The 27,454-nt window shown below is 48.1% G+C and overlaps 1 protein-coding gene across 6 annotated transcripts in view; it reads right to left on the bottom strand.

Annotated features, from left to right (window-relative positions):
* UTRN (utrophin) overlaps positions 1 to 27,454 on the bottom strand; it is a 1,167,552-nt gene that overhangs the window by 121,423 nt on the left and 1,018,675 nt on the right. The gene's annotated exons all lie outside the window — the stretch shown is intronic.

Below are 27,454 nucleotides of genomic sequence, written 5' to 3'. Positions count from 1 at the left end.
AGGCAAGGCTGCCCAGCATGCAAATACTCGGCAGAGATGCGATTGCAATGCAACTATGATCGCATCACTGATTTGTGGATGCCATGCTGTGAAGGCAGGACTCGGGGCGACCATTTTCACATCACAGCGGTCGCGTGTTGCGTCACGCAGCTGCCCCGAATCTATCCCCGTTTTCATCACCACGCCCGCCCAATGCCGAGCCACCGCCCGCGAACGCCTCTGCCTGTCAATCAGGCAAAGGCAATCGCAGTACTGAGATCGCTTCTCCCTGCCCACTCGCGCGCAGAGCAGATCCTGCGTGTGCGCACTGCGGTGGCAAACGGGGAGATGCGATCACATCACAATTCCATTTGATACTGAATACCCCTCATAGATTGTAAGCTCCACTAGGGCTTAAATAAAATAAATAAATTACATTACAGTAAGTTAACAACAAAATACCTCTCGTCATGTGCCTTTGCTCTCAATTCTTATGTTATTGAGAAATTTAAATATCTAGAATCTAATTACACAATAGATTCTATGTAACATAATAGATAAAAATAGTGAAAATGTCGAGTTTTCAGTCTTGGAGACCGATTTTGTCTATTTACTAGAAATAACTTAAAATGTAGTACAGAGATTCTTACTGTAGCAGTGCTTTCAATGTTGTATACCAAAGTCCTCATACGTGAATTTGGCAAATATATCAGTAACTCGGTCATAAGGTGTTGCAAAGTAGTGGCAGAAATTAGCCAATTTATCATCCCCATGGTCAATGGACATTTTATTTTTATGTGTGACTTGTTAGTTTAATTGAATTTTAAAATTGTCTTTTAACACTACTATATTAAATGTGTTTAGGTATTTGATTCTAGCGCTGTTTTTCTGTTTTTTTTTCTTTTTATGTATACACTAGGAGACTGACTATCTCCTCCATACAGCAGCTAGAAAAACATCCCATTCTAGCACCCGACTATATACCTTGGTATATTCCCTTTGCACTTGGAGACCGATTTTGTCTATTTACTAGAAATAACTTAAAATGTAGTACAGAGATTCTTACTGTAGCAGTGCTTTCAATGTTTTAGAATACAGAAATCTGAGTTTAATGCAGATCAGTTAAACAGTGTTTCAATCATTTACTGAGTCATTAATTACATGGATAGGCAAAATGAAATGTTAACATTCCCTATGAAAAACTCATTGTGAATGGCAGATTTAAAAGGTTTTAAAAGTACTAATAACATAATGTGAGATATGTGCTTTGACAGACAAACTTTCTAAGCATCTGATACAGTGCATTAACTTTTTAGTAATGAAGATTTAAGAAAAATAACCACATAATGCTATTTCCCAACTAAAAATGATCAGTTCCTTACATATATTGTAGCCAGAACTCGTCTGCCCCCTAGTGACATTTTGAAGGGGCACCGGTCAGACCACAGCAGAGAGGTTTCTCTGTAGAAGCCCCATAGTAGTGCCCAACTTCATTTTATGAACCATAGTAGCGCTTTAGTTTACGTAATGCCCCATAACAGTAACCTAGTTCATTTAATCCCCTATACTAGTGACCTAGGCCCCATTATACCACACAGTGAAGCTTCCATGTCATATTATGGCACATTGTAGTACCTCCAGTTCACAATAGGTCACATTGTAGTGCTACCATAGCCAGTACACATTATGCCAATTACTGTCCCAGTTCACATTAGGGGCACTCAGTGCCACTCAATGTTCTCAGTGAAACCCTCCATTTCATATTATGCCACATTCATGTGCCTCCAGTTCATATTTTACCACACTAGTGCTGCCTATTCATATTGAGCTACAACACAGTTCCTCAAGCTCACATGATGCCCAAATGTAGTGCCCTTAGTTCATATTAAACCACACTGTACTGCTCCCAGTTCATATTATACTACAATGTAGTGCCACAAGTTCATAATGTACAATATTAACGTGCCCTCAGTTAATATTATGCAGCAATATAGTGCTTCCAATCCATATTGTGCCACATTAGAGCCCTCAGGTTCATATCATGCCACATTACAGTACCCCAATTCAGATTATGCCACATTAGAGGGCCCCCAGTACATTATAACATCTACTATACACACACCATTTACCCTTTTAACATCTACTACACACACCACTCCTTGAAAATGGAATATCACCCCATTAGGCAGCCTTATCCTATATTGAAGTCCAGTAAGAGTTTATATTCTTTTGACCTCTTATTGCACCATACAGATGTGTCCACATACACCTTTCCAATATCCTGCCATGTATGGCATGGCATTTTAGCCCTGCTTTGTTATTTATTTATTTTTATTTTCTTCTTTAATATGCTACTTTATACACTCGTATTGTATTATGGCAAACAAAAATTGTAAATTTCATCCTACCTGTAAAAAAAAGCTAAGCCAAGCCACGCATAGCATGCCAAATTGAGAAAAATAGAAAAGGTGTATGTTGTCGACACGTCTGTATTTGCTAATGGCGATACTTCAAGTTCTCCACCACTATGGTAACTTTTGAATCTTATGTGGCAGACCCATGTCTGTAGGGCTTGCAGTGCTTAGAAAATTGCAGTTTACAGTGAGTTTAATGACAGAGGAGGCGGGGTAGGAACCACCCAGCTCCTAGCTGAGGGTGAAACTTGCATGAAATTCCGATTTGAGATCTTAATTTCAGCACACTAACCGTTTCTGGGACTGTCCTATTCTCAGAGCTCAATCCCCCACCCCTAAAGATCACTTCACAAAGGCTGTAATCAAAGAGAAGCCTACTCTCCGACAGTGCTGGGCTCACTGATAAGGGGGAGAGGTCGACCTACGGCGGCCCCCTTTGTTTCCGCTCACATAAGCTAATAAGCTCCCCTTGAAATAAAGAGTCTGACACGTTTCCTTTGGATCGAATTACTGGCCACAGTTTATTTCCATTACCTTACATGTTACCTTACAAGGTTGCGGGGCACGGATAGAAGTGGTGGGCAAGGCGCCCCTGGGTCCCTGACCCCTCCCGATTTCCTGGGGGCGTGCCCTGCCTACCCTGTAGGCACCGCGGCAACGCCCCTGGGGAACCAGCCCTCCTGGCGCATATCACGCTCACCTGGCGCGCAGCTCCCTGGCCCAACCGTCCAAAGCTGGAGCCGAGCATGCGCCCGTTCACCGAGGGTGAATCTGCCAACCTCGGCTGGCTCCCCCCGTTCGCCATGCCTTGCGCACCGCTTCTTCCCGCCGCCCGCTGACTGTGACATACGTATTCCTTAATTTTCCTTAACACATTAAACATACGACCGTATTATAACTTGCAACGATTTATACGATAAAACTCTGAACTGTAAGTATATGTACCTATATACACCTTTTCTAAATGGGTGGGTGGGTGGGTCACTCTCTGTGCTCCCCTCTCAGTGGCCGCCTCCTCCCCCCCGCCTTCCTATTTAACCCGCCCGCTATCCGGCCGGCCCCCTCGCCTTCTACAGGCTACCAGCGCCTGTAGGTGTGAAAGAGGGGACGGGCACACCTGCCCGCCCCTCCTTTCCATTGTGCCGCTGGCCCGCGGGCCACCTGCCGCCCCTCCCCCTTACCCCTCTCCGGCGCCATCACGGGCTCGGCGCCTTTGTTACCATAAGGGGGAGAGGTCGACCTACGGCGGCCCCCTTTGTTTCCGCTCACATAAGCTAATAAGCTCCCCTTGAAATAAAGAGTCTGACACGTTTCCTTTGGATCGAATTACTGGCCACAGTTTATTTCCATTACCTTACATGTTACCTTACAAGGTTGCGGGGCACGGATAGAAGTGGTGGGCAAGGCGCCCCTGGGTCCCTGACCCCTCCCGATTTCCTGGGGGCGTGCCCTGCCTACCCTGTAGGCACCGCGGCAACGCCCCTGGGGAACCAGCCCTCCTGGCGCATATCACGCTCACCTGGCGCGCAGCTCCCTGGCCCAACCGTCCAAAGCTGGAGCCGAGCATGCGCCCGTTCACCGAGGGTGAATCTGCCAACCTCGGCTGGCTCCCCCCGTTCGCCATGCCTTGCGCACCGCTTCTTCCCGCCACACGAGGATCTCGGCTGCCCCCCTCCCCCGAGACCCGAAGCCCCCACCCTGCAACCAGCTACTGACCCCCGGCCTCCAGTGCTTCCTGAAGCGCGTTATTGAAAAGGTCAATCCCAATGTCCGACAAATGGACCCCGTCGCTCCTATACATGCCCCCGATCTTTTGACTGATGTCCTTATGCCGTATGACCTGTCCCCCTAGTGCGGCCACGCATTTGCCCACGGCCGCGTTGACCCTTTTCCTAGCCCTCTCCACTCCTGCCCCTTTCCGAGCTCCGCGCCAAGCTAGCCTGGGAATGATGTTAGACCATATTAGCTCTACGCCCGGCCATCGCTCGCTTACCCATGCTAGATCGTCCCGTATTGTCCTGATTAAGTCTAGGGATTTCATGTCGCCCAAATCGTTGCCCCCCAGGTGTAATACTATGGTATCGGGGCTGCTTGTCGCCTCTTCCCCGGATAACAGGGTGCCCCTCAAGCCGTGCCACCTCATCCCTCTCTGCCCAAACCAGCATACCTTCCCCTCTTTCTCCGCTAGCCCCAACTGCTTTCCATACGGCCTCCCGGCGGCCCGTGCTGCCGCCCAGTGAACGTATGAGTGACCGACGATCCATATCCGCCTCGCCTCCTTTTTTCTTGCGGATGGGGCTGTGTGGGAGAGGGGGGGACATGATCGTTAGATGTTTTCTGTTTCGTCGTTGAGGGGTCTAATGTAGCGCCTGTAGCTGTTGGACCCCCACCTGCCTAATGCTTTGATCTCTTCGATCGCGCACCCTTCGTTAGCGGCTGACGTGGCCGCCCCTATTCTAAACGAGTGTGTCCCGAATCTCTCTGCCTGCCAGCCAAGTGCTCCTACACATTTCTTCAACACTGCTGCAAACTGGTACCTAGTGAGCGCCGCCCCGTCCTTGTGTACCAGAAAATTCCCTCCTCCTGCCGGCCTTGTTATCCTAAATGCTTCGACCGCCCTTACCGGGCAGACCGCAGCGTCGTCGTGCCTGCGCAGCTGCACCCATTTTCCCTTTCCGTTCTGGTCTGTCTTTGATCTGCGTATTTTACACAGTACTGTGTCCTCCGCTACGGTAACGCTACTGCACTGCAGCCCTGTTTCCCTTGCTGTTTTGGACTGCGCTACCAACTCGCTAACCCTGAATGCCCCCCTAAAAGCCATAATAAAAGCCGTTGTAAACAACCTTGCCTCACTCTGGTCGCGGCAGACGCTTGGGACCGCTTCTATCAGTTTCCTCAGCCTCTCGATTGTGATTGGTTCCCTAGCGTCTGGTTTCTTAACCTCCGCCCTTGCCCAGCCCTTCATTATCGTGCGTACTACGAAACTCTTCGTCTCGTCCCTTTCGCCTGCCAGTTTCTGGAAAAAGGATACCCCTGCTAGTATCGTGTTTGCTCCTGCCCTGGACGTCTGCTCCCTTCTGAGTTTGTCCAAGAACGCCAACACTTGTTGCTGCGGAGGCTTGGCTTCCATCTCCCCCTCCCCCTGGAACTGCCGCCATCTTCTCCATGCGGCCTTGTAGGCCTTCCAGGTTTTTGGCGCCAGGGATCGCTCCACCAATTTATCTAGTTCTGATCGACTATCTGCCAGAGATAGGGGGGGCATGTTAAACCTACTTCGCTTGCTCCTGGCGCTGCGGTCCTAAAAACTTCCCATTTCTGCCTGGACAATGCGTCCGCTATTACGTTCTTCTCCCCTGGCACGTGTCTAGCTCTGAATGTTATGTTGTGGTGCAAACAAACTGCCACCAACCTCCTGAGCAACCTGACCACCGGCGGCGATGATGCCCGCTGGTTGTTCACGGCTTGCACCACCCCCATGTTGTCGCACCAGAATTGGATCTGCCTGTTTGCCAGCACTTTACCCCATATGTCGACTGCCACGACTATCGGGAACAACTCCAATGCCGCTAAGTTCTTGGTGATCCCTGCGGTCTCCCATTCTGGTGGCCATCGCTGGGCGCACCATTCGCCCTGCAAGTATGCCCCAAACCCCGTAGCTCCTGCTGCGTCTGTGAATAACTGCAGCGCCCGGTTTGGTGCTACTTCCTTGGGCCAGATTTGCACCCCGTTAAACTGAAAGAGGAACTCCTCCCACACCCGCAGGTCCTCCCTAAGCTCCCTGGTGATGCGTATGAAGTGGTGCTTTGATGCCCTGCCTGCTGTGGCTTGTTCCAGCCTCCTCTTGAAGATTCTGCCCATTGGAATCACCCTGCAAGCGAAATTCAGGCTCCCCAGCAAAGACTGCAACTGCCCCAGCGTGACCTTCTTGGCCTTTGCGCAGTCGCTCACTTCCCTGACCAACTTTACCACCTTCTCTGTTGGTAGTCTGCACTCCTGCCTAACCGTGTCAATTTCTATGCCCAAATAGGATATAACCTCCGTCGGGCCTTCGGTTTTCTCCGCCGCGATGGGTACGCTGAACTCTTCCAGCATACCCTGTAGCTCTCGTAAAAGGTGGCTACACTGCTCCGACTCTGGTGGGCCCGCCACCAAGAAATCGTCTAGATAATGCGCTATGACCCTTGCCCCAGCGCGTTCCTGCAAACACCATTGCAGGAACGAACTAAATGCCTCGAAGAAAGCGCATGAAATGGCGCACCCCATTGGCAGGCATTTGTCCACGAAGAAAACCCCGTCAAAACTTAGACCCATCAACCTGAAGCTCTCTGGGTGCAATGGAAGCAGTCTGAAGGCCGACTCAATGTCTAGCTTTGCCATGAGAGCTCCTTTCCCTTGTGCTCTCACCATCTTGACCGCCTGGTCAAAGGATTGATACTGCACTGAACATTGCTCTTTGTCCAGTGCGTCGTTTACCGACCCTCCCTCGGGGTAAGACAGGTGCTGGATGAGCCTGAACTTCCCCGGTGCCTTCTTTGGGACCAGTCCCAAAGGTGACACTATCAAATCCTGTAATGGTGGGGCTGCAAATGGCCCCGCCATTCTGCCTAACTCTAGCTCCTTTGCGATCTTCTCCCGTACCACCCCCGGTTGCTCCTTGACGGATTTCAGGTTTCTTATTTTTTCTGTGGGCGGGACCTCTCTTATTATTGGTATCCTAAAGCCCTCCCTAAAACCGTCCCGCAGTAATTTGGCTTCCTGCTGCTTCGGATACCTGGCTAGCCACCCCAGGATCCTGCTTAAATTCACTGGGCTAAACGCTTTTCCCAGCCCCTGCTGCCGCGGGTAGTTTTCTTGGGTGATTTGCTCTCTTCTTATAGCAATCCTTTGCTGCATGACTTGCGTTGCAAAAGGAACATGCGTGCCTGAATTTGCACTGCGCGCGGGTGCACTGAGATTCATTAAACGCCCAGCATTTGAGGTCATGTTTCTGCGTGCCAGGCCTCCCTGCCCCGGCTGCTTGTGCCGGTGCCGCCTTCTCCGCTATACCGCTTGCTAATGCCTTGAGCCACGCGTCGAGGTCCCTAACTCCGAAGTCGATGGGCTTACCGCCCTCTGCCTTCGCTCTAAAACTCTCGTCGTACCTCAGCCAGACTGATCCCCCTTGTTCCTTGTACACAGAGTATATAAAATCTGTATATTTCAACATGCTCATCGCTACGTCGGGGTACGCTTCTATGTAACAGCCGGAGTAAGCGAACATTCCGCTCAGCCAGTTCTCAATAGTCTTGTAGCTATTGACTTGTGTACCCCCTTTCGGTTTTGCCTTTTCCTTGTCGCTCAAGCCCTTCTCTGTCAATGAACATATATCGACAAAACCCCCTTTTTCTATCTCCTTTCTGATTTGTTTTGGCAAGTGGCCTGCCACTGCGCTAAACTCGCAACCCACACTGGATCCTGTCTGCAAAAATTTCTTAGCCGTTTCCTGCTGCACCTGCCCCATCTGTTCCCTAACCGCATCTGTCCCCGGCGTAAGCCCCTTCCTTTTCTTACATGTCGCTCTAGCTAACTTTAGCTGCTCCCTCAACACTCTACATGATTCGTCCTCGTCTGAATCCGTTGCGCTATCCCCCTGCTCCCTCGCCTGACCTGCTCCGCCCTTACCGACCACCCCCGTGAACTTAACCATCATGTTACCAACATTCTGCGATATATCTGGGGACACCATAACATTACACAAACTGTTCATATCGACATTGGTCTCACCCGTCCCGTGTGAGGATTCCCTCGCTGGACCGTCCGCGCTGGTCGTCGCGCCGGATGCTGTCTTCGGTGTGGTGGCCACTTGGACCGTGTTGACTGCTGGGGCATCGCCGGCCGTAGCGTAGCCCATGACGCCCTCTCCGCGCTGGAATTCCGCGCCTCCTGGCCGCTGCGTGTATGCCCTCTGCCGTTCCTGTGGCGTGATGGTACCGTGGACCGCCGTATTGCTCCCGTGCGTTGATCTTGCTGGCGTGGCGAAGACTTGCAAGTTCCTGTGCACTGCCTCCCTGTCGCCTTGTCTTGTCGGTGTGCTGTGCTGGCTGCTGTGCTGCACTGATCGCAGCCCTCCTCCCGTCGACTGATAACGCTGTTCCTGCCTGTCTTCTCTCCTGCTGCAGCTGCACCCTCGACAGCCGTGCCGTGATGTGATGTATGCCTCCGGCGGTGATGCGTGTCGGCTGTAACCCCTGACCGGTGATGACCTGCGTGTTGTGAAATGCAGGCTGTGCCGATGACGAGGGCTGGGCGGTGGCGAATGGTAACGCGGTGATCTCCGGCCGTAAGATGACTCCCTGCTTCCGTGCCCGTTGTGATGCCTCTCCTTGCTGTGACGGTGTCCGTTGTCATGCCTCCTCCTGTCCGGTTGCCCCGCCGCCGGAAGCTGTGACATCTCCTTGAACAGCTGGGTGGAAGCCTCCTGTACCCACGCATCACGGCCGCTTGATGATGTGCCGCCCTCTCCTTTCTCCCATCTACGGGCTGGGGTTTGCGGTTGTGTGGCGGGTGAAGTGGGATTGGCGCTGCTCAAAACTTTGCCCCAACCCTTCCGCCCCTCCCCCCCGGAGTCAGGTCCGTCTGACTCCGCTGCCGCGGGGATATCTTCGTAAATGGGCGGCAGGTCACTCACCCCGTATTGCTGCTCGCTGGCGATCGCTGCTGCCGGCTGCTTCTTCCTCTTCGCAGCCCTGGCTGCCGGATTGGAGCTGCTCTTCCTTCTCTTCGTCTCCTGCAGCTGTCCTCTTCCTTTCCTGCCGCCAGGGGGAGCTCCTGCATCATTCTCTCTGTGCTGCTGCTGACGTGCTCCTTCCCTCCCTGCAGGGTTAAAGTGCAACCCTGCGCTGTCCTCCGTCTCCTCCCTGAACCTGTGGGGTATGCTCCTTCTTCTGACCCCCCTCTCTGCTGGCCCATCCATGCTGCTTTCCTTTTTCTATTTCTGCAGGGGATGCAATGTGGCTTCTGCAGCTGCCCTGCGGTGCCGATCCTGCTGGTGGCCTTGTCCGCCGAAATGCAACCCTATTCTGGCCCCCACGCGCTGCACCCAGCCTCCGGAGCCGCCGCGCGACCGGAAGTGACCGGAAGTCGCTTCCGCAGCCTGTGCCCGACGTCTCTCCGTCCCCCCGCTGCTGCCTCTTCTCGTACCCGCTGAGCCGCACTCACCCGCGAGTGACCTTCTTCCTCCTGCTCGGCGGATGCTGGTGCCCTCCGTGGATCCTCTCCGCCGCCGTTCGTAGCACCGCCGCTGCTGCCGTCCGCTGGCTCGCTCTCCTCACTCTCTGTGCTCCCCTCTCAGTGGCCGCCTCCTCCCCCCCGCCTTCCTATTTAACCCGCCCGCTATCCGGCCGGCCCCCTCGCCTTCTACAGGCTACCAGCGCCTGTAGGTGTGAAAGAGGGGACGGGCACACCTGCCCGCCCCTCCTTTCCATTGTGCCGCTGGCCCGCGGGCCACCTGCCGCCCCTCCCCCTTACCCCTCTCCGGCGCCATCACGGGCTCGGCGCCTTTGTTACCATTAGCTCAGCTGTGCCTATGAGGGTGAAACAAGAGTGTAGGAGTTGGATCATATCAGTGTTTAATGAGAGGGAGAAACAGACGGACAGAAAGCCCTGACAAATCCCTATTTTAAGTCCGGGCAAAGGGAAAGCAATTGCTTAACGGGACATTCTGGGAAGTTGGTAGAAAACTACATGACCTGTGTCCGGGCCCACAAAGCCTCCTGCCCCAATGGCAACAGGCACTCCTGCACCCACTATAGCAGTGCTTCCCAACCGCACTCCTGAAGGCACACTAGCGGTCCAGGTTTTAAACAGGGCCGACGCTTCCATTAGGCAGCTGCTTATGGGTGGGGGACATGAAGGGGTGGCCCGCTGAGGCTGCCCCGAAGAAAGCATTGGTTTCATAGGTGTGCAAACGGGCGCAGACTTTAATGTAGAAACTAGATCCGCCCAGTGGTGCAAGTATACGGCCGGGTACGCTCAGGTACCACGGCACCCACCGCACACCTGTGTCCTGTTCTGAGCCGCAGTCAAGGGGTGATGTCGTCCTGCCCTGACAGAGGAGGGGTCCCGCCCATTTTCACAGTGACACGACCACCCTAGCCTGCATGTGACGATCACTTTCCATGTTCATCGCTGGATCGCACACAGCGCCGCTGAAGCAAATCATTCAGAGCGGTGTATAGGGAGTGAGGGCGCTCCTCCCTTCCCCTACCTTCCCAGCAGCCTGTGCGGTCTGTCTGTAGTACCACCGCTTGGTCCTCCCCTATGTGAAAGGCAGCCGAAAGGAGGCTGCGGGCGGCGTTGATTATTCAGGCGGGCTACTTACCATCCACTGACAGATCGGTCCTATGCAGTTGAGGTAAACAGTCTAGGGGCAAGAGTAATGTGATTGCTAATTGCGCCTGTCCAGATGTAGTGGGACTGCAAGTCCCAGCAGATCGTCAGCTAAATGTGCTGGGACTTGTAGTGTCATCACAGCTGGAGAGGCCATAACAAGCCAAGTACAGCAATGTATCATGGTTTAGTAGTTATATACAGTATATATATATATATATATATATATATATATATATAAAAAGAATGACCCAGAGGGCGCTAAAATATCACAGCCAATTGTCCATAAAACAAGTCCATATAGGTTGGTATTCGGTTCTTTCCACCTGGTAGTTCTATTGGACTCGATTGGGAATTCCAAACCGGAATCAATCTCTTTAGAATCTGATGCTCTGTTATACTCAACCAGGTATTTCTCCTAGAAAATAGCCTCTTGCCAGTGAAGTACTGTATAGACACCCAAAAATAAAACCTTACATTAATAAAATTCTGATGTTTACTAAAGAGATCAAGAGATTGATTCCGGTTTGGAATTCCCAATCAAGTCCAATAGAAATACGGGGGGAAAAGAACCGAATACCAACCTACAGTATATGGACTTGTTTTATGGACAATTGGCTGTGATATTTTAGCACCCTCTGGGTCATTCTTTTTCTACATTGTTTTCGTTCCCACTAAAAACTGAAGCGCGTGAGAAGGGTAAAGTCATATATATATATATATATATATATATATATATATATATATATATATATAAAATTTTCCGTACAAACACACAGCGGCACTCTGAGTCTTAAATTTAACTTAGTGTACTCAATGTTGAATCCCCTTGACAAAGGGGCGATAAGCCCCGAAACTTTGGATATAGGTGTGAATATACTAAGTTAAATTTAAGACTCCTAGTACCGCTGTGTGTTTGTATGGAATATTATTTATTTGAATCCAGAGGGCACCGGAGCAGCTGATTCACTGAGGGAGAGTGCCGGTCCGGCGTGACATATATATACACACACACACATACACACACACACACACACACACAGTTTTTCCACTTTTCACATAATTTTTAACACAATTATTTTTATTAGTACACGTAGTACAGTATTATTATAATTTTTTTTTTTTTTTTCAATTATTTATCATTTTTGTTTGGTACATTATCATTATATTATATTCATGTGGATGCTTTCATTAATTTGTATATTACTTTTCCTTCTTTGTTTTGTTCCTTTTTTTTTTTTATCTTTTCCTCTATATACAGTACCTTTCTATCTCTACATATTTGCTTTAGCAATGTCTTTCCTCATGTTGACTCTTATTATTCTGCAGTCTGTCTTGGAAGCTTACTGTTTAAGTGACATACTGTAGGGTGTTTTTGTTTACATTTGTTCCAAACCCCTAAGCCGGGGGTACTGGTTAGACACTAAAATGTCATAATGACGTACTGGTGTACGGGGTCGGGGGGTATTGTTCTGGCAATGGATACAGAGTGTTGACAGCCAGGTGGCCATCAACACCACAATGCAGCACATACATATGTGGACGGATGGAGAGCACAATAAAGAATACATATGTGGACGGATGGAGAGCACAATACAGAATACATATGTGGACGGATGGACAACACAACAGCACAATAATAAGATTTTACTTACCGATAAATCTATTTCTCGTAGTCCGTAGTGGATGCTGGGACTCCGTCAGGACCATGGGGATTAGCGGCTCCGCAGGAGACAGGGCACAAAAATAAAAGCTTTAGGACTAGGTGGTGTGCACTGGCTCCTCCCCCTATGACCCTCCTCCAAGCCCCAGTTAGGATACTGTGCCCGGACGAGCGTACACAATAAGGAAGGATTTTGAATCCCGGGTAAGACTCATACCAGCCACACCAATCACACCGTACAACTTGTGATCTGAACCCAGTTAACAGTATGACAAACGTAGGAGCCTCTGAACAGACGGCTCACAACAATAACAACCCGATTTTTTTGTAACAATAACTATGTACAAGTATTGCAGACAATCCGCACTTGGGATGGGCGCCCAGCATCCACTACGGACTACGAGAAATAGATTTATCGGTAAGTAAAATCTTATTTTCTCTGACGTCCTAGTGGATGCTGGGACTCCGTCAGGACCATGGGGATTATAACAAAGCTCCCAAACGGGCGGGAGAGTGCGGATGACTCTGCAGCACCGAATGAGAGAACTCCAGGTCCTCTTTAGCCAGGGTATCAAATTTGTAGAATTTTACAAACGTGTTCTCCCCCGACCACGTAGCTGCTCGGCAGAGCTGTAATGCCGAGACCCCTCGGGCAGCCGCCCAAGATGAGCCCACCTTCCTTGTGGAATGGGCCTTGATAGATTTAGGCTGTGGCAGGCCTGCCACAGAATGTGCAAGTTGAATTGTGCTACAAATCCAACGAGCAATCGTCTGCTTAGAAGCAGGAGCACCCAGCTTGTTGGGTGCATACAGTATAAACAGCGAGTCAGATTTTCTGACTCCAGCCGTCCTTGAAATATATATTTTCAATGCCCTGACAACGTCCAGCAACTTGGAATCCTCCAAATCGCTAGTAGCCGCAGGCACCACAATAGGCTGGTTCAGGTGAAACGCTGAAACCACCTTAGGCAGAAACTGAGGACGCGTCCGCAGTTCTGCCCTGTCCGAATGGAAAATCAGATATGGGCTTTTATACGATAAAGCCGCCAATTCTGACACTCTCCTGGCTGAAGCCAGGGCCAGTAGCATGGTTACTTTCCATGTAAGATATTTCAAATCCACCGATTTGAGTGGCTCAAACCAATGGGATTTGAGAAAATCCAAAACTACATTAAGATCCCACGGAGCCACTGGGGGCACAACCGGGGGCTGTATATGTAGTACTCCTTTTACAAAAGTCTGGACTCAGGAACTGAAGCCAATTCTTTCTGGAAGAAAATCGACAGGGCCGAAATTTGAACCTTAATGGACCCTAATTTGAGGCCCATAGACAATCCTGTTTGCAGGAAATGTAGGAATCGACCCAGTTGAAATTCCTCCGTCGGGGCCTTCCTGGCCTCACACCACGCAACATATTTTCTCCAAATGCGGTGATAATGTTGTGCAGTCACCTCCTTCCTGGCTTTTACCAGGGTAGGGATGACCTCTTCCGGAATGCCTTTTTCCCTTAGAATTCGGCGTTCAACCGCCATGCCGTCAAACGCAGCCGCGGTAAGTCTTGGAATAGACACGGTCCCTGCTGAAGCAGGTCCCGTCTTAGAGGTAGAGGCCACGGATCTTCCGTGAGCATCTCCTGAAGTTCCGGGTACCAAGTTCTTCTTGGCCAATCCGGAGCCACGAGTATCGTTCTTACTCCCCTTTGCCGTATAATTCTCAGTACTTTTGGTATGAGAGGCAGAGGAGGAAACACATACACTGACTGGAACACCCACGATGTTACCAGAGCGTCCACAGCTATTGCCTGAGGGTCTCTTGACCTGGCGCAATACCTGTCCATTTTTTTGTTGAGGCGGGACGCCATCATATCCACCTTTGGTTTTTCCCAACGGTTCACAATCATGTGGAATACTTCTGGATGAAGTCCCCACTCTCCCGGGTGTAGATCGTGTCTGCTGAGGAAGTCCGCTTCCCAGTTGTCCACTCCCGGAATGAACACTGCTGACAGTGCTATCACATGATCTTCCGCCCAGCAAAGAATCCTTGCAGCTTCTGCCATTGCCCTCCTGCTTCTTGTGCCGCCCTGTCTGTTTACGTGGGCGACTGCCGTGATGTTGTCCGACTGGATCAACACCGGCTGACCCTGAAGCAGGGGTTTTGCCAGGCTTAGAGCATTGTAAATCGCTCTTAGCTCCAGTATATTTATGTGAAGAGACATCTCCAGGCTTGACCACACTCCCTGGAAGTTTCTTCCCTGTGTGACCGCTCCCCAGCCTCTCAGACTGGCATCCGTGGTCACCAGGACCCAGTCCTGTATGCCGAATCTGCGGCCCTCTAACAGATGAGCACTCTGCAACCACCACAGAAGAGACACCCTTGTCCGTGGAGACAAAGTTATCCGCTGATGCATCTGCAGATGCGATCCGGACCATTTGTCCAGCAGATCCCACTGAAAAGTTTGTGCGTGGAATCTGCCGAATGGAATCGCTTCGTAAGAAGCCACCATTTTTCCCAGGACTCTTGTGCATTGATGCAGAGACACTTTTCCTGGTTTTAGGAGGTTCCTGACAAGTTCGGATAACTCCCTGGCTTTCTCCTCCGGAAGAAACACCTTTTTCTGAACCGTGTCCAGAATCATTCCCAGGAACAGCAGACGTGTCGTCGGGGTCAATTGAGATTTTGGAAAATTCAGAATCCACCCGTGCTGTTGCAGCACTACTTGGGTTAGTGCTACTACGTCCCCCAGCTGTTCTCTGGACCTTGCCCTTATCAGGAGATCGTCCAAGTAAGGGATAATTAATACGCCTTTTCTTCGCAGAAGAAACATCATTTCGGCCATTACCTTGGTAAAGACCCGAGGTGCCGTGGACAATCCAAACGGCAGCGTCTGAAACTGATAATGACAGTTTTGCACCACGAACCTGAGGTACCCTTGATGTGAAGGGCAAATTGGGACATGCAGGTAAGCATCCTTGATGTCCAGGGACACCATAAAGTCCCCTTCTTCCAGATTCGCTATCACTGCTCTGAGTGACTCCATCTTGAACTTGAATTTTTGTATGTACAGGTTCAAAGATTTCAGATTTAGAATAGGTCTTACTGAGCCGTCCGGCTTCGGTACCACAAATAGTGTGGAATAATACCCCTTTCCCTGTTGTAGGAGGGGTACCTTGACTATCACCTGCTGAGAATACAGCTTGTGAATGGCTTCCAATACCGTCGCCCTGTCTGAGGGAGACGTTGGCAGAGCAGACTTTAGGAACCGGCGAGGGGGAGACTTCTCGAATTCCAACCTGTAACCCTGAGATACTACCTGCAGGATCCAGGGGTCCACCTGTGAGTGAGCCCACTGTGCGCTGAAATTCTTGAGTCGACCCCCCACCGCCCCTGAGTCCGCTTGTAAAGCCCCAACGTCATGCTGAGGGCTTTGCAGAAGCCGGGGAGGGCTTCTGCTCCTGGGAGGGAGCTGCTTGGTGCACTCTCTTACCCTTTCCTTTGCCTCGGGGCAGATATGACTGTCCTTTTGCCCGCTTGTTCTTATAGGAACGAAAGGACTGCGGCTGAAAAGACGGTGTCTTTTTCTGTTGGGAGGGGACCTGAGGTAAAAAGGTGGATTTCCCAGCTGTTGCCGTGGCCACCAAATCCGATAGACCGACCCCAAATAATTCCTCCCATTTATACGGCAATACTTCCATATGCCGTTTGGAATCCGCATCACCTGACCACTGTCGCGTCCATAAACTTCTTCTGGCAGATATGGACATCGCACTTACTCTCGATGCCAGAGTGCAAATATCCCTCTGAGCATCTCGCATATAAAGAAAAGCATCCTTTAATTGCTCTATAGTCAATAAAATACTGTCCCTATCCAGGGTATCAATATTTTCAGTCAGGGAATCCGACCAAACCACCCCAGCACTGCACATCCATGCTGAGGCGATGGCTGGTCGCAGTATAACACCAGTATGAGTGTATATACTTTTCAGGGTAGTTTCCAGCCTCCTATCAGCTGGATCCTTGAGGGCGGCCGTTTCAGGAGACGGTAACGCCACTTGTTTTGATAAGCGTGTGAGTGCCTTATCCACCCTAGGGGGTGTTTCCCAGCGCGCCCTAACCTCTGGCGGGAAAGGATATAATGCCAATAACTTCTTTGAAATTAGCAGTTTTCTATCGGGGTTAACCCACGCTTCATCACACACTTCATTCAATTCCTCTGATTCAGGAAAAACTACAGGTAGTTTTTTCAGACCCCACATAATACCCCTTTTTGTGGTACTTGCAGTATCAATGAAGCCTCCTTCATTGCCGTGATCATATAACGTGTGGCCCTACTGGAAAATACGTTTGTTTCTTCACCGTCGACACTAGATTCGGTGTCCGTGTCTGGGTCTGTGTCGACCGACTGAGGTAAAGGGCGTTTTACAGCCCCTGACGGTGTCTGAGACGCCTGGACAGGTACTAACTGGTTTGCCGGCCGTCTCATGTCGTCAACTGATTTTTGTAACGTGCTGACATTATCACGTAATTCCATAAACAAAGCCATCCATTCCGGTGTCGACTCCCTAGGGGGTGACATCACCATTACCGGCAATTGCTCCGCCTCCACACCAACATCGTCCTCATACATGTCGACACACACGTACCGACACACAGCAGACACACAGGGAATGCTCTTATCGAAGACAGGACCCCACTAGCCCTTTGGGGAGACAGAGGGAGAGTTTGCCAGCACACACCCAAGCGCTATAAATATATAGGAACAACCCTACAGAAGTGTTGTTTCCTTTATAGCAGCTTAATATATCAATATCGCCAAAAAAGTGCCCCCCCTCTCTGTTTTTTTACCCTGTTTCTGTAGTGCAGTGCAGGGGAGAGTCCTGGGAGCCTTCCTCGCAGCGGAGCTGTGCAGGAAAATGGCGCTGTGTACTGAGGAGATAGGCCCCGCCCCCTATTTCGGCGGGCTCTTCTCCCGGTGTTTGTGAGACCTGGCAGGGGTTAAATACATCCATATAGCCCCAGGGGCTATATGTGATGTATTTTTAGCCAGAACAAGGTATTATCATTGCTGCCCAGGGCGCACCCCCCCAGCGCCCTGCACCCTCAGTGACCGCTGGTGTGAAGTGTGCTGACAACAATGGCGCACAGCTGCAGTGCTGTGCCCTACCTCATGAAGACTGAAAAGTCTTCTGCCGCCGGTTTCTGGACCTCTTCACTTTTCGGCATCTGCAAGGGGGTCGGCGGCGCGGCTCCGGGACCGGACTCCATGGCTGGGCCTGTGTTCGATCCCTCTGGAGCTAATGGTGTCCAGTAGCCTAAGAAGCCAATCCATCCTGCACGCAGGTGAGTTCACTTCTTCTCCCCTAAGTCCCTCGTTGCAGTGAGCCTGTTGCCAGCAGGACTCACTGAAAATAAAAAACCTAATAACTTTTTCTAAGCAGCTCTTTAGGAGAGCCACCTAGATTGCACCCTGCTCGGACGGGCACAAAAACCTAACTGAGGCTTGGAGGAGGGTCATAGGGGGAGGAGCCAGTGCACACCACCTAGTCCTAAAGCTTTTATTTTTGTGCCCTGTCTCCTGCGGAGCCGCTAATCCCCATGGTCCTGACGGAGTCCCAGCATCCACTAGGACGTCAGAGAAACAGAACATACATATGGGGATGGACGGACAGCACAATACAGGAAATATTGATGAACGGACAGCACAATGCAGGACATACATATGAGGACAGACTGCACAATATTGGACATACAGATGGATGGGGCAGCAAAATACAGGACATACAAATCAGTATCAGCACAATGCAGAACATACAGCTGGTGAGAGGGATAGACTGCACAATGTAGGGCATACAGATGAAGAGGACGAAGGCACAGTACAGAATATCCAGATGAGGGGGTAGCACAATACAAAACATATTGGGGAGCAGGCATGATACCAAGAGAATTCATATAGACAAAATGGTATATACAGACTCCATTGTGCTAGCCACACCACATGGTACAGCCCACACCCTCTAAAAGGGGGCCCTGCATATTTTGTCAGTCCCAGGCCCCACAATTTCTGATGGCAGCCCTGGTCCCGGTCCGCCATTATCACTGCCTCCCACTTTGCCAGGCTGCCGGGACCCGGGGAGCGCAATGCCGACATTACAGACTGCTGTGGCCATGGCTCACAGAAACACACATGTGAGACAGAGTGGCTGCCAGTGCACCGGGGGAGGGTTGCTGAGAGACAGAGAGTGAAGGGGGGGTGGGGGGTTTGCTGAGAGACACAGAATGAGGGGGGGCAGTTTGAGTGACAGTGAAGGGTATGAGGCTGAGAGACACAGTGAGGGCGGGGGAGGTGCATAAGTTTTGCGTAGGGTGCCAAATTACCTTGGTTTTAAGGATAGCTATTTGATAGTTATCTGATGTAGCATCTGTGCTTAAGCATTAATATCCTCAAAACCTGAACTGTTAGTGTACATTGAGGACTGAGTTTGCACTATAGCTTTGAACATGGCTCCTTATTATATTTATTGTTTTGGTTCTTTTCTTTACAGCTTCTAGGGAAATATTTGGTCAGAGAGTAACCTGTGCAGCTGTCTATAGACACATCTTAACAAAGCAATAGATACAATCAAAACATGCATTATGCTTTCATACAATAAACAGAAACAATGTGCAGTCAAGATCCCGGCAGTCGGAATACCGACCCTATTCTGAATGCAGACATTGTCATCCAGAAAGGGTATAACATCCGGCGCGGAATACCGACAGCTGGTATCCCGAATGAGGAGAGACCGCGCCGCAAGGCAGGTAAGCCGCGAGGGGGGGTAGGTTTAGGCTGCCGGGGGAGGGTTAGGCTGCGTTCCGGGGGGGTTAGGGTTAGGCTGCCAGGAGGAGGGGGGGTCAGGTACCACCCTCGGAGGGTTAGGGTTACGCTGCGAGGGGGGGAGGTTAGGTTTAGGCAGCGGGGACAGGGGGTTAGGTTTACGCACCTTCGCTGGGAGGTGAGGGTTAGGCTGCGGGGAGGGAAGGAGGGAAGGTTAGGGATAGGGGGTTGGGGAGAGCGGAGAAGACTCCTTACTCACCCCTGTCAGCTTCGTACACATCGGGATCCCAGCGCTGGCATTTTGAGCACCGGGATCCCATGCGCCAGTTAATCATACTGCTCCCATTAAATGTAACTGTTTGTAAAATATTTCTGTAATTTTTATGATATAACAATCAGATCAATATTATGTGAATTTAAATCCTTCAAAGAACATGGCCAATCATTTAATGTACTCTGTATCTTTATTCTGGATTTCATGTTATACCACATTGAAGATTTTAGTAACTACTGTATATAAATAATGTTACATCTTAAAATACTGTAGGCTATTGTGTAGTTAACATACATAAATAAGCTGAAATGGCCGTTATGTTACTAGATTGTACTTATTTATAGCTGCAGCAACAGATTTTATAAACAGCCTGCAGTTGTTAGTTGAGTGATGGATAGCTTCCTGTCAATCAAACTTGTCAAAGAGATCACAACACATCCTTTATATGCAGTCTCTTCAATAATACTACAGAAAAATGTGTTATTTATATATATATATATATATATATATATATATATATATATATATATATATAAATTGCAATTCGGCAGATTGCTTTGAAAATGGCAAGTCAGAATCCAAATAGCGGCAGCTATAAAATAGCGAATTACAAACTAATGTCCAAAAATTAAACTCCAGTGGATGAATTAAATATCAGTCACACTCAATTTTCTACCAAAAGCGATGAAAGTGCAGGTTGCTTGTGCATTTGTTAAGAAAGATAAACCAGCCCAACGTTTTATTCTGGCTTCTAAGGTTATAGAAAACACAGGCGCTCACATTAAAATTCGATTAACATAATTTTATAGAAACAGCATAAAATAGAGAGTAAGCTTTTACAAATCAGGGAAAGTTACAATAATGCTGGCTCTTCTCCATGTAAATGATCACCATTCAGTGAATATAAGTTACAAGAGGGAAAATCCCTGAATGAGTTACAAATAGACCAAACTCATCTGGGTGATTCTCCAGAAAGTGAACATAAAGTCCCAGGCATCACAATCTTTTATTTTTTTCCTTTTACACTGGTGTGTTAAGAAATTGTTCTTATATGAAAACTTAATTTCTTTAGTAGCAATGCCTTACCCTATAACTTAAGAGCATACTTACCGACTTTATGGCTGCTCTCTCCGGGAGAGAGGAGCCAAGTCGACTCAGCAGGGGGCAGGCCAGAGGCGGAATGGGGGCAGGGCAGAGGTGGGGTGGGGGAAGTTGTATCAGAATCAGCTTTACTGGCCAGCTATACTTGCGTATACTAGGAATTTGTCTTCGGTTTGCTATACAACAGCCAAGTAGGTAACAGATAAGCAGGTGGGGAGGGGACAAGTAAAGTCATACAGATAGGTATACCGTAGGGACACAAGTGAGTTACATGTACATCTAGTCAGTCAATGTTCAGGAGATCAGCAGGTGGGCGGCTTGGGGAAAGAAACTTTTGAGGCTTCTATATAGCTTATGGTAGGTTAATAGTAAGAATAAGGGACAGGGTAAGGGGTTTCTGCTTTAATGGGGTTAATATGAAGGATTTTTTTCAATGAGATAGAGATGTAATTTTGGAATTGATATACAAGATTTGATGATGTTGGGGCTAAATAATAATAATGGGGATTTTGTAGGTAGCTATTGTAAAGGTGTTAATTATATTAATTACATAGAATGGGTCTGTTAACATGATGCTGAAGCAGTTAATACTTTTTGGAGGAAGGGTTAATTATTAATGAGGAAATTGTTTGTAAGGCAATCAGAAATGCTCTTTATTGTATTGCGAGCATACTCCTCTGTATTATATGGCAGCCACTGATGATTTTTATATACTGTACAGCAGTCACTGATTTTCTCTGTATTTTATGGCAGTCACTGCAATGTTCTCTGTATTATGTGGCAGTCAGTGTGATGTTCTCTGCATTATATGGTGGTCACTGTGATGTTCTCTGCATTATATGGCAGTCATTGTGATGTTCTCTGTATATGCTATATCAGGCCTGGCCAACCTGTGGCTCTCCAGATGTTGTAAAACTACACAATCCAGCATGCCCTGCTGCAGATTTAGCATGGCCTAAAAGTAATACTGTGGCAGGGCATGCTGGGATTTGTAGTTTCTCAACAGCTGGAGAGCCACCGGTTGGCCAGGCCTGTGCGATATGATCACTGCGATGTTCTGTGCATTATATTGTGGTTACTACGATGCTTACTGCAATAAACTGAGGTTGCCATTATTTTTCCACTTTTGGCATCCCCGCTGGTGCAACACACAAAAGCTTCTGGGAACACTCACCTCCTCATGCCTCCGTCACGTGGACCATTGAGAAGTTGTAACGTATACATTAAGTGATATTTTTACATTAGAGTGATTAAATACATTAAAAGCAGCATATTGGAAATCGATAGCCATACTGTACATGCATATTTTATAGTTAATGCAAAGGAAAATTCCAAGAATAAAGCACATTAGACCACAATGTGCTTTCAGACTGTATTAGATTTCTCGATTTGCAGTTAAATTGTCTCTGCTGATAGTTGCCTGTCATAACATTCGTATTCAATGCTTCTGTGTATGAGCAGCTGTGCACAGAGTGTGTAAAACAAATCATACTATCACGGTATTTCTCACTGGCATGTGCAGTTTCATCCCCAGTCAAAACAATTCAATGATGCATACAGAGGCTGGAACAAAAACTGCATATAAGGCAGCAAGATATTTATATAAATATATAAAAATATAAACCTATAAAGGATATATAAATGTGTCCTCTTACATCCTTGCTGCAGTCACGCTAAACAGCCCTTGAAGTCACGCCATGCCATGGCGGGATTTGGTAGCGCCGAGCATCTTTTTTGCATTGTTTTTCAGATGCAAAGTAATGTAATAGGACGCACAAGCAGCTTCTGCTGATTTAATTGATATGTGGCATACCTATATTCTGTGTGTAATTGCGGCTCTATCTACATCCAAAATGCCACGTTCAGGAAAACACTGAAGCATAGCATTTTGTATGCAGATAGAGCTGCCATCACACACAGAAGATAGGCATGCTGCATATCATTTTAATCAACACAACCCGCTTGTGCGTCCTATTACATTAGTCTTTGCAGAAAAAAACGCAAAAAATGACTCTCGGTGCTACAGAGTCACACGGCACTCACGCATAATGTGTAACGCGACTTGTAGTACACAGAGCAAAGATGTAAGAGGACACATCTGTAATATGATGGAATAGAGAATTTACCATACAGGTCAAGGCGCTTTGATATTAAATAGACCAAGATCTTGTGCAGATTTCATTGATCCAGGGTTTGCTTAAAACAATAAAAAAACACCATCATAGTGTAAAATGTTGTATATATAACATAAAGCAAAAACTGAAGGTTTGGACTCGTACCCCAACTTGTGGTCTACTTGGTAGTAGACATATATCGCTTTACTCAGGGGATAGGTCAACAGGATGGTGATTCCCAATCTCTTTTCCAACCTTCCTTGAAGACGGCAATCTTCCCCAAGCAGAGTGTTCACAATATATAAAATTGGAAAGAAACTCCAAATAGTGTAACACCATTTATTAAAACATCCAATAAAAACACTGTGGGTAGATAAACAAGCATGTAATCATCCAGGCGTCCCCAGGAACCAGCATGCGAGCAGATGAGTGATCCACGTATCCTCCCGTCTCCTCCACCAACGCGTTTCGATAACACTAGGTTATCGTTTTCAAGGTATGGGAGACATTGATATAGGGGAGGTATTTATACCCCTCTTAATGCACTCAAATCACAGTTTAAGAGTATTACCTAATACCAGACACAGATCGACTAACATCTAACATTCCCTATATTTAATACTATACTCCAGTCCAGCAGTAATCCATCTCCTAGTGCTTTTTTATGTCTTGCCATTCAAATGTCCCGTTTTCCCGGGTAAAATAATGTCCACGTCTGCCGTGTAGTTCATTTCCGGCAGAAGAAGGTCATCGGCTAGTTCATCATAGAGTTCCGTCCTATGCGTGCCCCACCGGAAATGAACTACACGGCAGACGTGGACATTATTTTACCCGGGAAAACGGGACATTTGAATGGCAAGACATAAAAAAGCACTAGGAGATGGATTACTGCTGGACTGGAGTTTAGTATTAAATATAGGGAATGTTAGATGTTAGTCGATCTGTGTCTGGTATTAGGTAATACTCTTAAACTGTGATTTGAGTGCATTAAGAGGGGTATAAATACCTCCCCTACATCAATGTCTCCCATACCTTGAAAAAGATAACCTAGTGTTATCGAAACGCGTTGGTGGAGGAGACGGGAGGATACGTGGATCACTCATCTGCTCGCATGCTGGTTCCTGGGGACGCCTGGATCATTACATGCTTGTTTACTCTGTACATCTGGTGAGAGTCCACTATCTACCCACAGTGTTTTTATTGGATGTTTTAATAAATGGTGTTACACTATTTGGAGTTTCTTTCCAATTTTATATATTGTGAACACTCTGCTTGGGGAAGATTGCCGTCTTCAAGGAAGGTTGGAAAAGAGATTGGGAATCACCATCCTGTTGACCTATCCCCTGAGTAAAGCGATATATGTCTACTACCAAGTAGACCACAAGTTGGGGTACAAGTCCAAACCTTCAGTTTTTGCTTTATGTTATATATGCAACATTTTAGACTATGAAGGTGTTTTTTTATTGTTTTAAGCAAACCCTGGATCAATGAAATCTGCATAAGATCTTGGTCTATTTAATATCAAAGCGCCTTGACCTGTATGGTAAATTCTCTATTCCATTGTATTGTTTTCTGTAAGTGTTGGTGACACTGCTTTACCATTTGGGACACGGGCTGCTATTAGCGCAAAGTTTGTGACCACAAATATCTGTTTGTAGCTTTACATCTGTAATATGGTTCGGTGCAATTGTTGGCAGTGGGAAGGTGATGATGGTTCATGTGATGAATAGCACATGAAGGAAGAATGCCCTGCTCATGAAAGCTTACAATCTAATTATTTTTAATTGACTATGGCAAACTCTAGTCTACACAACCCCTTAGTAAGTTATTTAGTATTATTTGTTTTAATGTAATATGTATTTCAGTACAATGAAATACCAAAAATCATCTGATGCAATTTTGATGAGGGTTACCAGACCAGCTAAGGAAACATATGAAAGTGCTGCATGGCTGTAGAGCACTTAGTTCATGAGTAAGAATATAGTATAGGAAAACCAATAAATCTAACCGGGTTCACCACAAGTCTTGATAACCTAAAAGCAGCCAAATACTTTATACTTTAAGTTCAACTGTTTATTCTCTATGAACATAACACATTAGAACGTTGACTAAACAGTGTGTCCCAGTGAAGTGGTTACTTACCTGGTACTAAATGTAATAGCCTGTTAGAAGTCAGAGTTGCAGGACTTTGTGCAACAATGCCCATATTTTTAAAGTGCTAGTCATTTACAAGGCATAACCAAGTTGGTTTTGCCATATACTGTAAGTGATTGCCGCTTTACAAATCCGGCCAGACTCACACAAATTCCCACACTTCTTGCTTCTTACAGGCTATTACATTTAGCCCTTGGTAACAAATCTCCCTTGTTAATGAATAGCCCTTGGTAACGAATTATAGAGGCACGGATTGTGCCGTTTTAACACTTTCTGCTCCACCTCACTACCGAGGCGAAGCAGGAAGGGACATCGAAAAGATGTACTAACATCTTGTCTGCCGAAGCAGGAGAGCTACATGTTGACATTCTGTAGATCATATCTGTCACCATTGTGTTGTCGACATTATGATTGTCGATATTTTGTATGCACCCACCTTTTACGTTAATGGGGAGACACTGAGGCAGTACAGTAGCATAGGGGGTGTACAAGCCCATGTCACTGGCCTTACTCACACAGTACTATTCAGGGGCGGATTTGCCGCTAGGCACCATGGCATGCGCTCAAGGCCCCATGAGTCTCAGGGGGCCTGGAAACGGCCACGGATTGCCATACGTAGCGGTGCTGCAGAGGAGATTTTTATTTTTACATGCATCATTCTGAGCCAGCCCGGCCCCAACAGGTTGTCAGCTCACGCTGATTGGACAGCTGCCGCTGGGACCAGAGCCAGCTCACGCCCAGAGTGTACCCCCTCCTCCTTTCCTCCATGTGACTGACTAGCAGCACCGCAGTACGGAGACCGGGAGACGGAGTAGGCTGTGGGAGGAGAGAGGAGAGCTGCTGCCCAGCCATAGGAGAGAGGAGAGCCGCATCCCAGCCACAGGAGAGAGCCTGGTCATCTTCGGAGGATTGAAGGAGGAGAGCTGTCAGTGCTCCGTGAGTATTGCGGCAGCGGTTGGGGCCCGCGCTGACTTTAAAGCGTGTGCAGTGGCGGCGGGGGTGTGTGAAGCTAATGGGGCAATCCTCCTCCTTCCTGCTTCTTGATGGGGACCGGGGTGGTGCCTGCCAGTGGGGTGGCGCAATTGGCCAGGGGGTGAGACTGAGGGTGAGCCCGGTAAGGCCAACAATCAGCGTGTGGAGGGGAAGGGGGGGCATGGGTGCTGTGGGAGGGTGGACTGTGTGGCATAATGTATATTTTAGCTCATACTGTGGTGCATAATACGCATTTTTACTCATACCGTATGGTGTAATACTGTGTGGCGTAACGTATATTTCAGCTCATAGTGCGTGCATTTTGACTCATATCATGTGGCGTAATATGAATTTTGGCTTATACTGTGTGGCGTAATGTATATTTCGGCTCATACTGTGTGGCGTAATGTATATTTCGGCTCATACTGTGGTGCATAATATGCATTTTTATTCATACCATGTGGTGTAATGTGAATATTGGCTCATAGTATGTGGCATAATGTGAATTTTGGCTCCTGCTGTGTGGTAATAATTAAATATGATGTTTGCACTGTGTTTTTATGTACCTTTTTAATGTTTGTGATGCCAGTAATGTTTAAAGTTTAAAAAAAATTAATTTAAGGAGGAAAAATTACAACTAATGTAAGGGGAATAAATCAAGAATGAAAATATAGTGTTATGGAATAATGGAGGAAGGGGGGCCCCAAATCGGTGTCCTGCTTAGGGCCCCATGAGATCTAAATTCGCCTCTGGTACTAGTCACAGACCTTCAGCTTCTCACAGTAGGCCTTTGATCATTTTCAGTCCCAGGACCATGTGGCTCTTAATCTGGCTCTGATGCGGAAAATGTAGAGATGCTATGTGTAAGCGTCACATGAGTCATATCTCCAAGAACTTTACTACATCCCCTTTCATGAAAATGTGTTTTTCAGTTTACTCCTAAAATGAGCTTTGCTACAAAACAGAGGTTTGAAAGTGCAGGACTCAACCCAAAGGCCACTTGCTATAAGCTGTGTTTCTGCAATGCAAGGAATGCCCTCACACCCACTTCATGCCATCAGTTCCACTGCAAGAGAGATCCTAATGCTCTACAAAACCATATGCAGTGCATAAACATACTGTAAGTGAAAATCAAAGATAATAACAGGTCCAATAGTTGATTCTGCACTATACTTCTGACACTGTGCTTAGTACAGGACCTCCAGAAAATACAATAATTATAAAGCATGCATGGAACAGAAGGAGAGGAAAAAAGGACTGTCAGCCAGCGCCGTAACTACCTATGTGCCAGGTGTGCCTGGCACACAGTGCCCAGCAGAGGCCGTAACTACCTATGTGCCAGGTGTGCCTGGCACACAGCACCCAGCAGAGGCGGCTTGTAATGAGTCAATTTGACTCATTACATGCCGCACGGCCAGCGGCATGTAAAGAGTCAAATTGACTCATTACAAGCCGCCTCTGCTGGGTGCCGTGCGCCGCGCTGGAGGGAGAGCAGTGCCGGAGGCAGAGAAGGAAGAGGAGGGAGGGGGACTTGAGCCGCAGCAGCGCTATGTCCGTGGTAGCGGCACCGCTGCAGCACTCCCCTCTCCTTCCGTATTGGCTGCC

This window comes from Pseudophryne corroboree, chromosome 4 (assembly GCF_028390025.1).
Source record: "Pseudophryne corroboree isolate aPseCor3 chromosome 4, aPseCor3.hap2, whole genome shotgun sequence".
Classification (NCBI taxonomy): Eukaryota; Metazoa; Chordata; class Amphibia; order Anura; family Myobatrachidae; genus Pseudophryne; species Pseudophryne corroboree.
This window is presented reverse-complemented; position numbering and strand designations above follow the sequence as displayed.